The sequence below is a fragment of the Panthera tigris genome, chromosome B2 (genome assembly GCF_018350195.1).
Source record: "Panthera tigris isolate Pti1 chromosome B2, P.tigris_Pti1_mat1.1, whole genome shotgun sequence".
NCBI classification, from domain to species: domain Eukaryota; kingdom Metazoa; phylum Chordata; class Mammalia; order Carnivora; family Felidae; genus Panthera; species Panthera tigris.
Genome location: NC_056664.1, coordinates 55,194,996 through 55,209,060, shown reverse-complemented (window position 1 = coordinate 55,209,060; position 14,065 = coordinate 55,194,996). Strand labels below are relative to the sequence as shown.

The 14,065-nt window shown below is 35.8% G+C and overlaps 1 long non-coding RNA gene across 1 annotated transcript in view; it reads left to right on the top strand.

Moving 5' to 3' along the window:
* The first annotated feature begins 672 nt into the window (after positions 1-672).
* Positions 673-14,065, top strand: part of LOC122238395 — a 29,631-nt gene continuing 16,238 nt past the window's right edge. Inside the window, exon 1 of the long non-coding RNA XR_006217310.1 lies at positions 673-899. This is a non-coding gene — a long non-coding RNA (uncharacterized LOC122238395). The remainder of the gene's footprint in view (positions 900-14,065) is intronic.

Below are 14,065 nucleotides of genomic sequence, written 5' to 3'. Positions count from 1 at the left end.
GAAGGTCCAAAAATCGTCACAGTATTTTGGCTCAGTAAAATTTCTTTCTTTCTTATTTTATGTTTATTCAAAAGAATTTGTTTCCCTGTCACACAAATTAAATAACCACACCACCACCAACAGCAGCAAAGTCTGTAGAGTTACATTCATGGTGAAGAGTTCACTGGGTAATCCCAAAGTCGCAAAGGTCATAAAGGGGAAAAAAGGGAAAAGAAAAAATACTCAAAACAAATCCAAAACCCATAATGAGCTTGAGGAGAAGCATCACATGACAGTTTCTGTCCTCTTTCATTGTGAGCTGCAGATTTATTTCAGCAGGATCAAGTACAATGTAAGTAAATCCTTCGTACCAACTCCAGCCCCTTAAATGTACCCTGTTAGCAACAATCAGCACAGTGGACTTCTTAAAATGAAATGAGAGCTTTTAAAGTGTAGAGAGGGATTTCCTGGAGGGCAGTACCAGAGAATAATGTGCTCTTCACTTCACCCCCATCTGGCAGTGGCCTAGAGGACACACTGGAAGAGCTGGCCTCAGAAGTACAGCACAGGTGGCTCAGAGGGCAGGCAGACAGATACACAGAGATGTAGAGGTAGGGGTTTGTGTTTGTGAGATTAAGAAGAAGGTTTTTCCTGTTTCCCAGGAGGCAGACTGCTCTATGGACACATGGCTGGGTGAGTGAACTGTCTGTGTGAAGAAGATGGAGCCTTTCCTTCTAACAAAACACCACTGGGCACTTGGGCACAGGGCCTATTGAGCAGAATGTCCATCACCACTCATACCCCCAGGTGGGTATCCTTGTGAATGCATGAGATGTCCAACCATATGCAGCGGTCCTGCCTAACTGGAAATATAAAGCTCCACTCTTTCGTTCCAACAAACATTCTGGAATAGTGCTGAGGTAAGTAGGTAAACAATGCAGGGGAAACCCTTCTGTTTCATTTTGGGGCAAATTCTTCCCATAATTAAATGAAAACAACTTTACTAAGACTGATGAATTTTTTAAAATCAAAGGAAAACAAAATAATGCAAACTTAACACAAAAGAAAAAAAAGCACAAAAGAAAAATGAAGAATATACATTTGAAAGTTGACCTCTATGATAAAAGAATATTTGAGACAACAATTCTTTTACATTATCAAGTAAATTAAATAAAACACACAAAATGCACTGGAAAGACAACATACTGAGAAGCGTACACTGTGACAGAAATAATCTTTAACAGCATTAACAGCACGTAGTAGAAATTACATGCAGAGAACTGAATTCATGATGAGCAGAATTTCTGAAAATTTACCAATATATAATATATCTTGATAAAATTACTAGCTCTCCAGAAATTCAGAAAGACAACTTGGTAGGGTTACTGAACATTGTGGAGCGTCCATTTAAGGTTTGTGCTTGTGAACATAGGGTGAAAACATTCAAGAGAATTGTGTGAATTTTGTGAAGCAGTGTTTCTCTGATGGGAGCAAACCTGTCCCATGTGTCCTTAATTTTTTTGCAATTTTAATCATAACTTATAAGTCATTTTAAAATTTTGACTGAAGAATTTTCAATTAAAAATAGTATAATTATGAAATAATAGGCACAAATAATATGAAAAAGAGAACCAAGAAAGGATATTTTCCCAATAGAGGCTGAAGGGGAAAATAAAATATGAGGAATCACAACACCTTTGTACTCATGCATATAGATCAAAGAAGATAAAACAAATACTAGGAAAAAACATTTATGTAGCGGATACAGTGATGTTCAACAAGTGAAAAAAATGTAGTGGTGATGTGAGAAACAACTAGCCATTTACGAGAAAAGTTGGTTGGAAAACATTGTCTCATTTGACATCAAAATAAATAACAAGTGAACAAAATAAATGTGAAGAAAAAAAAGCAATTCTATAATAATATGTAGGTGCATATCTTTATAATCCTGAAGTAGAAAGGACTTGCTAAGTATGAACCCAACGTCAAAACACCCTAAGTAAAAATGTTTACGAGAGTTGCCTACTTCAAAATTTTAAGCAGCATGAACAAGGTTAAAATCAAAACAAAACAATTTTTTAAATATTTGTAATAAATTCTTTAAATCAATTTTCAAAACTTCTTATATATAAATCCTAATTATGAATAAAAGAAATATTACCCTGTATGCAAAGGTAAGAAAAGACTGAAATACAAATAGCAGGTGACAGTTATAAAAAAATTTGATTTATTTATATTTATTTATTTATTGGTAAGGATGAATGGACACAGGAAATATCATATATTGTGGAGTTGAGAGTTTAAGTCAATAAACATTCCTGTAAACCAACCTGGACACAGATTAAAATTTTCAAATACAGATAACTTTAGATGTAGAGTTGCGTTTTTAAAAAATTATTAAAAAGAAAAAATAGATAAGTTGCATAAATGTATACAAACTAACATTGTTGTAGCACCGTTTATAACAGTGAATAATTAGAAACAATGCAAAATCTATGAATGTGGGTATGGGATAACAAAATATTTATACCACAGAGCAGTTACAAATGATAAGGTATATCATGTTATCTATCACCATAGAAAATGTTTATATTATTAAGGAAAATTTCAGGTGAAAATTTTTACTTCTATGCTGGTGTGTGAAAGCACATGAATACCATTATTTCCCTCAGTAATAAACTGACACTTTTATTTCTTGTTCCATCAACTATAGACAGTATCTCTCATAATGATGTGCTGCCTGCCTTTCACCTTTTCCCCACTTTCCATCTCACCACTTCTGCCACCTATACTTTTACTGCATCAGGGATGACAATATTTATGTCCTGTTTTATAACTACAATCAATTATTTTACATTTTGTGTTTACTGAGGAACAACAGTGTTTGTGTTATTATGTGCTTTGTAATTACAGACTCTGCTGTGAACAATAATTCAAACGCCAAAACTGCACACACTGTATTATCGTTCTTCCTGGAGTACTGGAGTAACTAATACCTTTTTAAATTGCCTCCTTTTCCCCTACTTATCCTTTGTTTCCTGTGAAAACAGTCCTTCACATCAAGGGGTTTAGAAACCCTCTCCCACCCCTCCCGACACAGAATTCAACTCCCTGTTGGCATCTTTAGAACTTGCACTCGACCCTGAGCAGATATTTTCTGGATGTGCCAAACCACGCTTTACCTGGAACTTCAGGTCTCTGCTCTTATGGGTTATATCTCTCTCCTCTTTCTGGGTGTCCTATCTTTCCCTTTCTTCCTTATTTTTTGTTATATGTCTTCATTTAACTTCCTAAGAAAAGGTGCTTAGGAAGTAAAGTTAATGATTCCTTGAATTTATTCTTTGGGTATACTTTTTCATGTATTTTTTCATTCCTTCATAATTTTGAAAGCAATTTTATTGAGAAACTGAATCTACAAATGGACAATGGCCACATCATATATAAAAATAGAACTCTGACCAACAATCTGCAGCAACCAGCCTAGGAAACCAACTTATTATCTACAGTAATCATTCCAAGAAGCCAATCTACGTGTAGGAAGTCAGATCACAATCTCCAACAAACAATAAACCCTGAAAAAATTGGCCCCGAATGGCCAAAACTTGATTAGTAACTGACGGCTTCTCTAATTTTTGTTATCCCTTTCAGTTTAGTAGCAACCAGAGAAAGCCAAATATACACTCCCAACCATTTAGCCTACCTACACTTTCCCTATGCCAATAGCCTCCAATCAGAGAACACCTAAAGCCTCTCCTTTTTTCCACTATAGAACTTTCCTTTGCCTGCCTTTGAGTTTCTGCCAAGACCGGGTGATAGTGGCTAACTCCCTTCTTATAAAAAGCTCTGTCTAAATACTATTTGCATATTCTCATCTGGGTGGTCTTTGTTTTTTTCCACATTGTATACAGACTTCTAGAATCCAATGCTGCTAAGGGGCCTGATGACAATATGCCTTTAAAAAAATTAGCTTTATTGGGATATAATTTGCACATAACATACAATTCATCCACCTAGAGTGTACAAGTTGATGGCTCTGTATAGTCACAGAGCAGTGCAAGCATCTCCATAAAACTGTAGAATATTTTCATATCCTATACCTACTAAACAGTCACTCCTCATTTTCCCCCAACCCCACATCCCTATGCAACCACTAATCTACTTTCTATCTCTATAGATATGCTTATTCTGGTCACATCTGGTTATATCATTTAAAAGGATTTTTTTTTCTTTTTTATATATAGAGAGAGCACACGAGCAGGAGAGAGGGACAGAGGAGAGAGAGAGAAAATCTAAAGCAGGCACCATGCAGTATGGAGCCCGACACAGAGCCTGATCCCATTACTGTGAGATCATTACCTGAGCCAAAATCAAGAGTCGGGACTCTCAATTTACTGAGGCACCTATTATCTAGGCACCTAGGAACCTATTATCTAGGTGCCCCTAAAAGATCAAATATGTGATCTTCTGTGACTGACTTCTTCCACTTAGCATGCTATTGCCAAAGTTCATCCATATTGGGACATGTATCAGTCCTTCATTCCTTTTTGTGGCCAGATAATATTTCATTGTATGCATATACTACATTTTATCCATTTATCAGTTGGTTTGTTTCCACTTTGGGGTTATTACGAACAGTATCATTATGAACATTTATACAAAATGTTTTGTGTAGATATTTTTTTTCATTTCTCTTGACTACATACCTAGGAGTGGAAATGTTGGGTCATATATATGATAACTCTGTTTAACCTTTTGAGAAACTATCAGACTGTTTTCTAAAGTGGTATACGATTCCACATTCCCACCAGCAACATATGAGGGTTTCAGGTCATCCATATTCTCACCAACACTTGTTATTATCTGTCTTTTTGATCACAGACATACGCTGAGTATCTTCTCATGTTCTTGTTGGTCATTTGTTTATCTTTTTGGGAGGTTTGCACAAATCCTTTGTCCATTTTTTATTTGGGTTGTCTTATTGTTGAATTGTAAGGTAACCTTTGTTGTTTTCTTTTCTGAAACTTTAGCATCTTCTTTTTATCTTTGGTATTCTGAATTTCCACAATAACACATCTAAACAATTATCTTTTCTTCATTTCGAGGGGCACATGGAAAATCCTTCCAACATGAAGACACATAATTTGCACAGGTTGCCTCCTTTATTATTTCTTTGATCATATATTGTCCTCTTTTTTCTCTTTCAGGAACTTCCACTATTTAGGTAGCAAACCTTGGATTGATCCTAATGTCTTTAATTTTTATTCTTATATTTCCCTTTCCTGTTTTCTATTCTTTTTATTCTATTTCCAAGAGATTTACTTGTTTTTTTTTTCTTTACCCTATACAGATTTTTTTCATTGGTTACATGACGTTCCTTCTTTCATAGCATACTGTTATTAAGTTAATAAATGTAACATCCTCTAAAATATCTCTAAAGATACTAGGAAAAAAGACAATTTTAAATTATAGTAGTTATTCTGTTACCTGGAATAACGACTCCCTCTCTGGCCATTGTTGCAAATTATTAATCTGGCTCTTTCTCTTTGACATTCCTCATTTGTCTGGTCCTCCTCAACTGTCTGCCTGAATTTAAGGTTAAGACAACAGAAGATCTATCTGAGTACCCTGTATTGATGATCAAGTGTGCTAACTTGAATATTTCATCTCATGTGGAGCCAGTGGCATATCAACCACTATGAATGGCTGAAGTGTTGAAGACTTCACTCTAGGATGCCAATTCCCACAGAAACTATCTTAGTTTCACTGGTCTTCTTCATTTCTATAGATAAGACATCTCCTTTCTTTTTTTTACTATAGTAAATATACACACCATAAACTTTACAATTTTAACCATTTCTAACTGTACAGTTCAGCAGTATTAAGTACATTCACACTGTTGTACAACCATCACCACTATCCATCTACAAAACTTTTTCATCATCCCATACCAAAACTCTGTACCCATTAACAATAAGCTCCCATCCTCCCATCTCTCAAGCCCCTGTTAACCACTGCTTTCATTTTCTGGGTCCATTTTTATTTAATTTTTACTTTTAGTTTAAAGGTAATTTTTGGCTTTGAGGTTTGTGTCCAAAGGAAAGGAAAATGTGTAAGAAGTATTATCCAGCTATAAGCTTTCCAATACAATTTACCCCCTTCTTTTCAAGGTTACACTCACTTTTGACTACTCTACCTGTAGATTACAAATTGCATGCAGCCCCCAGGGTTTGTAAGGTACCCCTCTTTGGGCATTTTCTAAGCTGTGGTTTCATCTACCCTTTTGAACCAGTATCTTTCACCCATTCTCTACTTTTCATTAGATTTGATAAAACTTTCACAAACCATTGACTTTCCCTCCCTATTTCCACATTTTTATTCCTATTACTATGAGTTTTGGAGCAAGGTAATAGATAGCATATATTCAACCTACCATATTAAAACATAATCCTGTACTAAAATTTCTAACCTCTTAAATATACCAGGTATACTTAACAGAAATGTAACAGTTTTATAACTGAAATCAGTACCAAAAGTCAAAGAAGTATTTTAAAAATAAGAGAAAAATTCTAAGAAGTATTAAGAATCAGTATATGAAACATATTTTAACGTAGTTTTCACAAATAAATTTAAATCCTAAATGATTATACATAGTCTTTATAGCACAGATTCAAGTTAGTTTAAAATTATCTATTTTTGTGACCACCACATTTAATTCTTTAGTGATTTTTTATTATTAAGGTATCAGCAGAGTAACATCTTGTCATTAAATGGGCATTTGCTATGGATTCATGAAAGATAACGAAAAACTGGATTTCCTTGCTCATGATGATCACATATCCAGTCCAAGACAGTGATCATATAGAGCAGTGACTGGAATACAGTCTATGAAGTTCAGAAGATCCATTTTTAAGTCCAGGTTTGGGCATCTATTAACTTGAATAATTTTCTCAGCATCTCAAGCTCTTCTTCACCTGCAAAATGGGTTTAAAATAGTATCTATTCTTAGGACATCTGTGAAGAATAGATGAAGCAAGTATAATACTGGGCTCATCAGAGATGTTAAATTAAAATTAGCTGTTACTATCCAAAGTTGGACTCCAGTGTCACTCTATATGAGTCAGGATCCTGGGTCTAACACCAACTTCCTAACCTTGGCCATGCTACTCAACCTCTCTGTGCCTTGTTCCCTTATCTTGAAAATGGAGATGATAGTGAGCCTACATTGAAGGGTCACTTTAAGGATTAAATTCAACAATACAGATATAGGGTTTAAAACAGTACTCTTATTATCAGCACCTGCATCATTATATAATTGCTCTCTCTAAAGCAGACTATATTATTGAACCTAATGCCTACAGAATCACTGTGAGAAGCTGGATATAAACATCATTTTTTTATTGTGCCACCTTTTCCTACATTCTCTTCCCTAGCTTCTCTTTTCTCCATCCCACGTCAAAATATTTGAAATCACTTTTATCTTTACTTTTTGAACTAATATTATATGTAGAATATTCCACGCTTGAATCATCACCAATGACACACAGAATCAATAGGTAGACTTGTCATCCTTAAAAACTGCAATCTATTAAAAAAAAAGTTTCGGGGCACCTGGGTGGCTTGGTCAGTTAAGCGTCCGACTTCGGCTCAGGTCATGATCTCACGGTCTGTGAGTTCAAGCTCCGCGTCGGGCTCTGTGCTGACAGCTCAGAGCCTGGAGCCTGTTTCAGATTCTGTGTCTCCCTCTCTCTCTGCCCCTCCCCTGTTCATGCTCTGTCTCTCTCTGTCTCAAAAATAAATAAATGTTAAAAAAAAAATTTTTTAAAAGTTTCAATTTTAACTTCTACTGCTTCTACATTTTACTGAATTTTAAGCATGGCTTTTCTAAATTGCTGCCATATTATTTTTTTTCCTTCAGTAAGAAGTAAAGTGTTAAACTTCACTGCAATTGCCTTTAAGAGCTTTCTAACATTTAATCTTAACAACTTGATCTAAAAAAAATCTTTATTTCCACTATAGGGTTTTCTTACAAGTGGAAACACAGTTCAGTTTAACAGAAATTGAGTTATCTAGTGTAAGTTGCACTGGCTCTCAGCCAAAATGGACAAACAACTCAAATTTTACCAAACCAGGATTTTTTTTCAATTTGCTTGTTTGGAAAGTCAATTTTGATTATAATATAAATGCTAGCTATCATATGAGATGATACTCTTACTTTCCTTTTCAAAGTACGTGCTTTTGTACCTGCAGTTCCTTCTTCCTGGGCTGCCTTTCCCACTTCATCTACTTTAAGGCCCCCACTCATTCTCCAGATCCAGTTGCCACCTCTACTGTTTTCTCTTTAATTAACTGAATCCCGCTTAGTTACACACTCCTCTTGGCTCCCTCAGAACTTCACTGTTTCCTCACCATAGTCCTTTCCACTATATGTAGCAATGGTTAAAGATTAATCCCATCTACTGGACTGAGCGTAAGATGTGGAAATCAGCATGGGGTCCCCTCTGTATCTCCAATACTTTATGATTAATAAATATCGGTTGAAAGAAGGACTTAATAAGTGGTCCCATTGGAGGACATCAGCTATTTTCTTTTGCTCAGCATCACCTCCTTTGGGGGAACCATTCCCAGACTAACACATATCTTCACATGCCCATAGGGTGATACAAACCTTGGTTCCAAAGTTGGATGTATGGCCCAGGAACTGACAAATTGAGCACTCCATGTATTTCATCCCACTGGTCACTGTGATGAAATCAAGAATAGGAGTGTGACTCAGTCTGGGCCAAGGAAGGTCATCCCTAGGACTTCTTGGATGGAGAATTTAGAGAATTTAGAGAAATGCACTTTCTTTTCTCCTGGACTACAAGATGTAAGAATGATATAAGCTTAGATTTGACGCTAGCCATCTTTGCCACCACATAGGAGATAAGTTATTATAATAACTTATATCTTTGAATTAAGTAGCATGGTGTTGTGGATAATAAGCTAATCCACCACCAACTTTTTTACAGGAACAATGAAAAATTTTTCCTTCTTTCTGAAATCCTCTGGCACAGTTCTCCTATTATATTAAAATAATATGAACATATGCAAAAATGAGTATGTTATGGTTTCTCTTACAGTTAAGTTTATGAATTAAACTAAGCAAATGAGAAGGCTACATCAAGAAAAGTATTTTTAAAAATGTTTCTAATGTTTATTTTATCATTGAGAGAGAGAGACACAGCATGAGCAGGGGAGGGGCAGAGAGAGAGAGAGGGAGATACAGAATCCAAAGCAGCCTCCAGGCTCTGAGCTGTCAGCACAGAGCCCGATGTGGGGCTGGACCCCACGAACTGTGAGATCATGACCTGAACCAAAATCGGACGCGTCGCTGACTAAATCACCCAGGCACCCCAAGTAATGTATTTTTATAACATGTATTGGCAAGGATGTGGAGAAAAAGACATGCTGTGTGCTATTTGTAGGAATGCCAGTTGGTGTAGCCACTGTGGAAGACAGTATCAAGGTACATTAAAAACAGAATTACCATATGATCCAGTAATTTTATTGCTGGGTATTTACCCAAAGTAAACAAAAACACTAATTTGACAAGAAATATGTACCCCTATGTTTATTGCAATATTATTCACAATTGTCAAGATAAGGAAGCAACATAACTGTCCATCAATAGATGAATGGATAAGGAAGATGTGGCATAAACACACAGACACACACACACACACACACACACACACACACACACACACAGTGAAATATTATGCAGCCATAGAAAGGATGAGATCATGCCATTTGCAACAACATGGATTGAGCTTGATGGTATTATGTTAAGTAAAATAAGTCAGAGAAAGACAAGTACCATATGATTTCACTCATGTGTGAAATCTAAAAAACAAAACAAATGAATAAACAAAAGGTGGAATCAGACCTATAAATACAGAGAACAGACTGATAATTGCCAGAGGTGAGGGGGAGAGGAAATGAGCAAAATGGGTAAAAGGGAGTAGGAGACACAGGCTTTCAGTTATGGAATGAACAAGTAACAGAAATAAAAGGCACAGCGGTGGGATATAGGCACTGATATTGTAACAGCATTCTATGGTGACAGATGGTAGCTTAGGCTTGTGGTGAGCATAGCATAATGTAAAGAGAATTTGAATCACTATGCTGCAAACCTGAAACTAATGTAACATTGTATGTCAACTGTACCTAAATTTTAATTTTTTTTTAAATGAAAAATTTTAAAAGAAAAAGATTGCTAGAGGATAAGTATTCTTGTCAAAGTTTTGCCCCAGGTATTGCACAAGAAGAGGAGGGTGTGTGTGTGTGTGTGTGTGTGTGTGTGTGTTTGATATATGATAGTATGAAAATAAACCACGTTTATGTACTAAAACCTATCATGAAGATCTACTGAATACATCCTTGAACTTTAATATGCACAGGAATCACGTAAATGTATTTGTTAAATATAAGGACTCAAAGGGTACATCCCAAAGATTCCAATCAGTCATGCCAGAGTAAGATTAGGAATCCCATTTTGTTTTTAATGTTTGTTTATTTTTGAAGGAGAGAGAGAGACAGAGCGTGAGTGGGGGAGGGACATAGAAAAAGGGAAACACAGAATCCAAAGCAGGCTCCAGCCTCTGAGCTGTCAGCACAGAGCCTGACATGGGGCTTGAACACATGAGCTATCAGATCATGACCTGAGCCGAAGTCAGACACCGACTGAGCCACCCAGGCACCCTAGCAATCCAAATTTTAAACAAGTACCACAGGTTAGTCTGAATTAAATGTTGCCTTGATCTCTGAGATAAAGCAATCATAAAAGATGGTAAGCCTCAGAGCTGACTCCTTCTTTGCAAGGTAAGAAATTAAACTAACTTTCACAAAAGGAAATATTAAAAAGAGAAAGTGTTAAAATTTAGTGCATTATTTTCTTAGGTTCCATAGAACAAAATATATTGAAGGCCTCTTTTATCCAGAAAAACATAAGGTCTCAGTTCTATTCCTTTCTTATTCCAGAACTAGTTTGTTTCTTTAGTTTTTACTAAGTGGGACATGAGAAATTGCCTAGAAATAATATGGCTTCCTGAACCTTATATCTAAAGCATAAAATCTGGTATATTCTTAAAAACATAAAATGTTAGATTTCAGAGGAACCTTACAGGTCATTTAACCCAACCATTATTAGTTGTTGGACTCTTTTCTGTACTACTCCCTAAAAGTGGTCATTCAATCTCTGCTTGAACACCTCCAATGACCCAAAACTCATTACTTCATGAAAAAGCAATTTTTTTTCTCTTGTGGTAAAATTTTGTGTTTACTTGTTGGCTGGCAGCTGATTGACTGGTTTTCCCTTCCACCAAGCTAAAATCTACCTTCTCGTTTAGGATTTTCATTAATCTTAGGTCTGCTTGCTCTGTTGACACACACAAAATATATAGATGTCCTATATGAAGGTTTTATAATTTGAAAAGTTATCAAGACACCCCCTAAATCCTCTCTTTTCCAGATTAAACAACCAGTTTATTCAGCTATTTCTTTTCTGTCACAGTTTCTAGAGATGTTCTCTACCCAATAACCCTCTGTCCCTTCTTCTCCTACTTGTTCAATCTGGCCCCTGAATTAGAAGATTTAAAGAATGGGGTAAAAAGTTTATTTAATCAATCCATGAGGATTAAAGTTACTCATAAAGAGCGCTCTTAGTACATCATACTCTCAATAGAGAATGAAGCAAGCTCTGTTTAACTGAGAGCAATAAACAAAAGGGAAAATAATAATCCTAGTTGTTCCTCCCCTAAACTTTAGGTTTAAACACCCTACTGATGGGTGTTCTCTCATTTAAGGTGATGATGTGTGTGCTCTTACTAACTCCCCTTGACACACAATTTGTCTCCTCTTGGCCCTGACTTCCAGGAGCTTGCTTAAAAGGCAGAAGCAAGGAGGTGGAGTTGAGTGCTGACACATTCATAGTCCCATAGTCAGGGCCCATTCCTCTTGCATGCATTGTTACCCTTGCCCACCACTGCAATCTCAAGCACATTCCACCTATTCCTCATTGCTGAAGGCTCACCAAGATGATGGCTCCAGAAGTACTTACTTCCCACTAGCTTATTCAATTTCTCATTTCAAGCAGGTCTGTATCAATTTGTATCTTGCCAGGGAATATCATTTTTTTAATAATAGGAAGAGAGCATTTGGGGGATCCACAGTTGCTATCTTGAAACTAGGTTGTTTTTGTTTTGCTTTGTTTAGTACTTGTCATATGAAAGCCTATTTGACATTTTGTTATCCTTTATTCATCCCCCAAGTTACAGAACTTAGAAAGAATCCCCTGACTCACTTATATTAACAATTCATGCCTTAGATTTGCTTTACAGGCTGCAAAGAACTTCCATGAGCCTTAGAGTAGACCCTCAGTTAGGCAAAATTGACAGCATCTAGTATATAAATATAGTTTGGCCTTTACCACCAAAAACATATACAGGATACAAAGTGATAAGTGCTACAAGAAAAACACAAAGAAAGTATTTGGGAAGTACAAAAAAAAAAAAAAAGAATAAACTGTTTCAGAATAAAGTAATTAAGGAAATGTTTAAGGTTACAGAGAAGAAAGGGCAGGACACGCCAGGAAAAGGGGACTCAGTGAGAGGAAAATGGGGTAAGGAAACTCAGTTTTGGTGGCTTTATTCATGAATTAATAATAGAGATCAAAAAATAAAGTATCAGAGCTAAAATAAAATTAGTCAAGAAATAGTCCACAGATCCTGAATATTCTGTTTTCTAAAACGACTCACTAGCAATACTGTTAAAAGATGTAATTAATTATTTTTATTCTTTGTGATAAAATCAATGAAATAAGTTCATAATGCAAATGAACCTTTTTTTTTTCAACTTAAGGGATCTAAAAAGAAAAATACTACTGTACTACTTTTAGGAGCCATATAATGCTACCACTAACTTGATCTTACCAAAACAGTCTGATTTTGAGTAGGCAGATAAAATGCCAAAAAAATATAAAACTGCCAAGTACATATTGTATGACTCCAATAAAGTTTACAAGCACAGGCTTATGACTTAATTACTAATATTTCTCAAATTTTATTTTACGTGAAAAATTCTTGAGAATATTATGTGTATAATCATTATCATCACTTACTACACTGCTGGCTTAGTAACCAAATATATGTCTGCACTTTTATGTACATGTACAGGTGTGAACCCATACAATATATATGTAGAATATTTGACTAACTGATAAGAGCATGATAATGCCTAGTGGAATAATTGCTAACAAACTAGACATTGGTTGTTTAAGATTTACTGGTCTAAAAATAATGATTTACTTTTTCTTACCATACCTCCATTCAAAGTTCCTTGCATTAGTTCCAATAATGGATAGAAAATCACAGACTTGTTTTTTCTTGTGCTTTTCCATCTACTCTTTTCTTTATTGTGGCCATAAAATTCACTGACTTGAAATCTAGGACTTAATATGAAATAAGATTGTGGGCCACAGGTAATGGTAAGAGTTAACCTTTATTGAATACTAACTATGTGCAAGGCACTGTTCAAGGTAATGTTTTTACTCATTAGTCCTCTTAATAATTTTTTTAATGTCTATTTATTTTTGGGAGACAGAGAGATAGAGTTGGGAAGGGGCATAGAGAGAGGGAGACACAGAATCTGAAGCAAGCTCCAGGCTCTGAGCTGTCAGCACAGAGCACGACGCGGGACTCGAACCCACAAAGCACAGGATCGTGACCTGGGTCAAAGTCAGACGCTTAACCGACTGAGCCACCCAGGTGCCCCACTCATTAGTCCTCTTAACAGCCCTTCAAGGTAGGCATTTTTATTATCCCCATTTTGGGGGAAACTGAAATATGGAAAGTCCAGTCAATTTTCACACAGTCATGTAGCTAGTAAATGCTAAAGAATTAGGCTATATAATAGTAACTATTATATTGTGCTGCTATCAATATATGTATGTATAAAGTAATAAAATAGGTTAGGATTAGTAATTCTGATCAGTACTATATATCCGCCATCAATAAGATCCAGAAACAAAATCATACTAAAGAGAAGACAT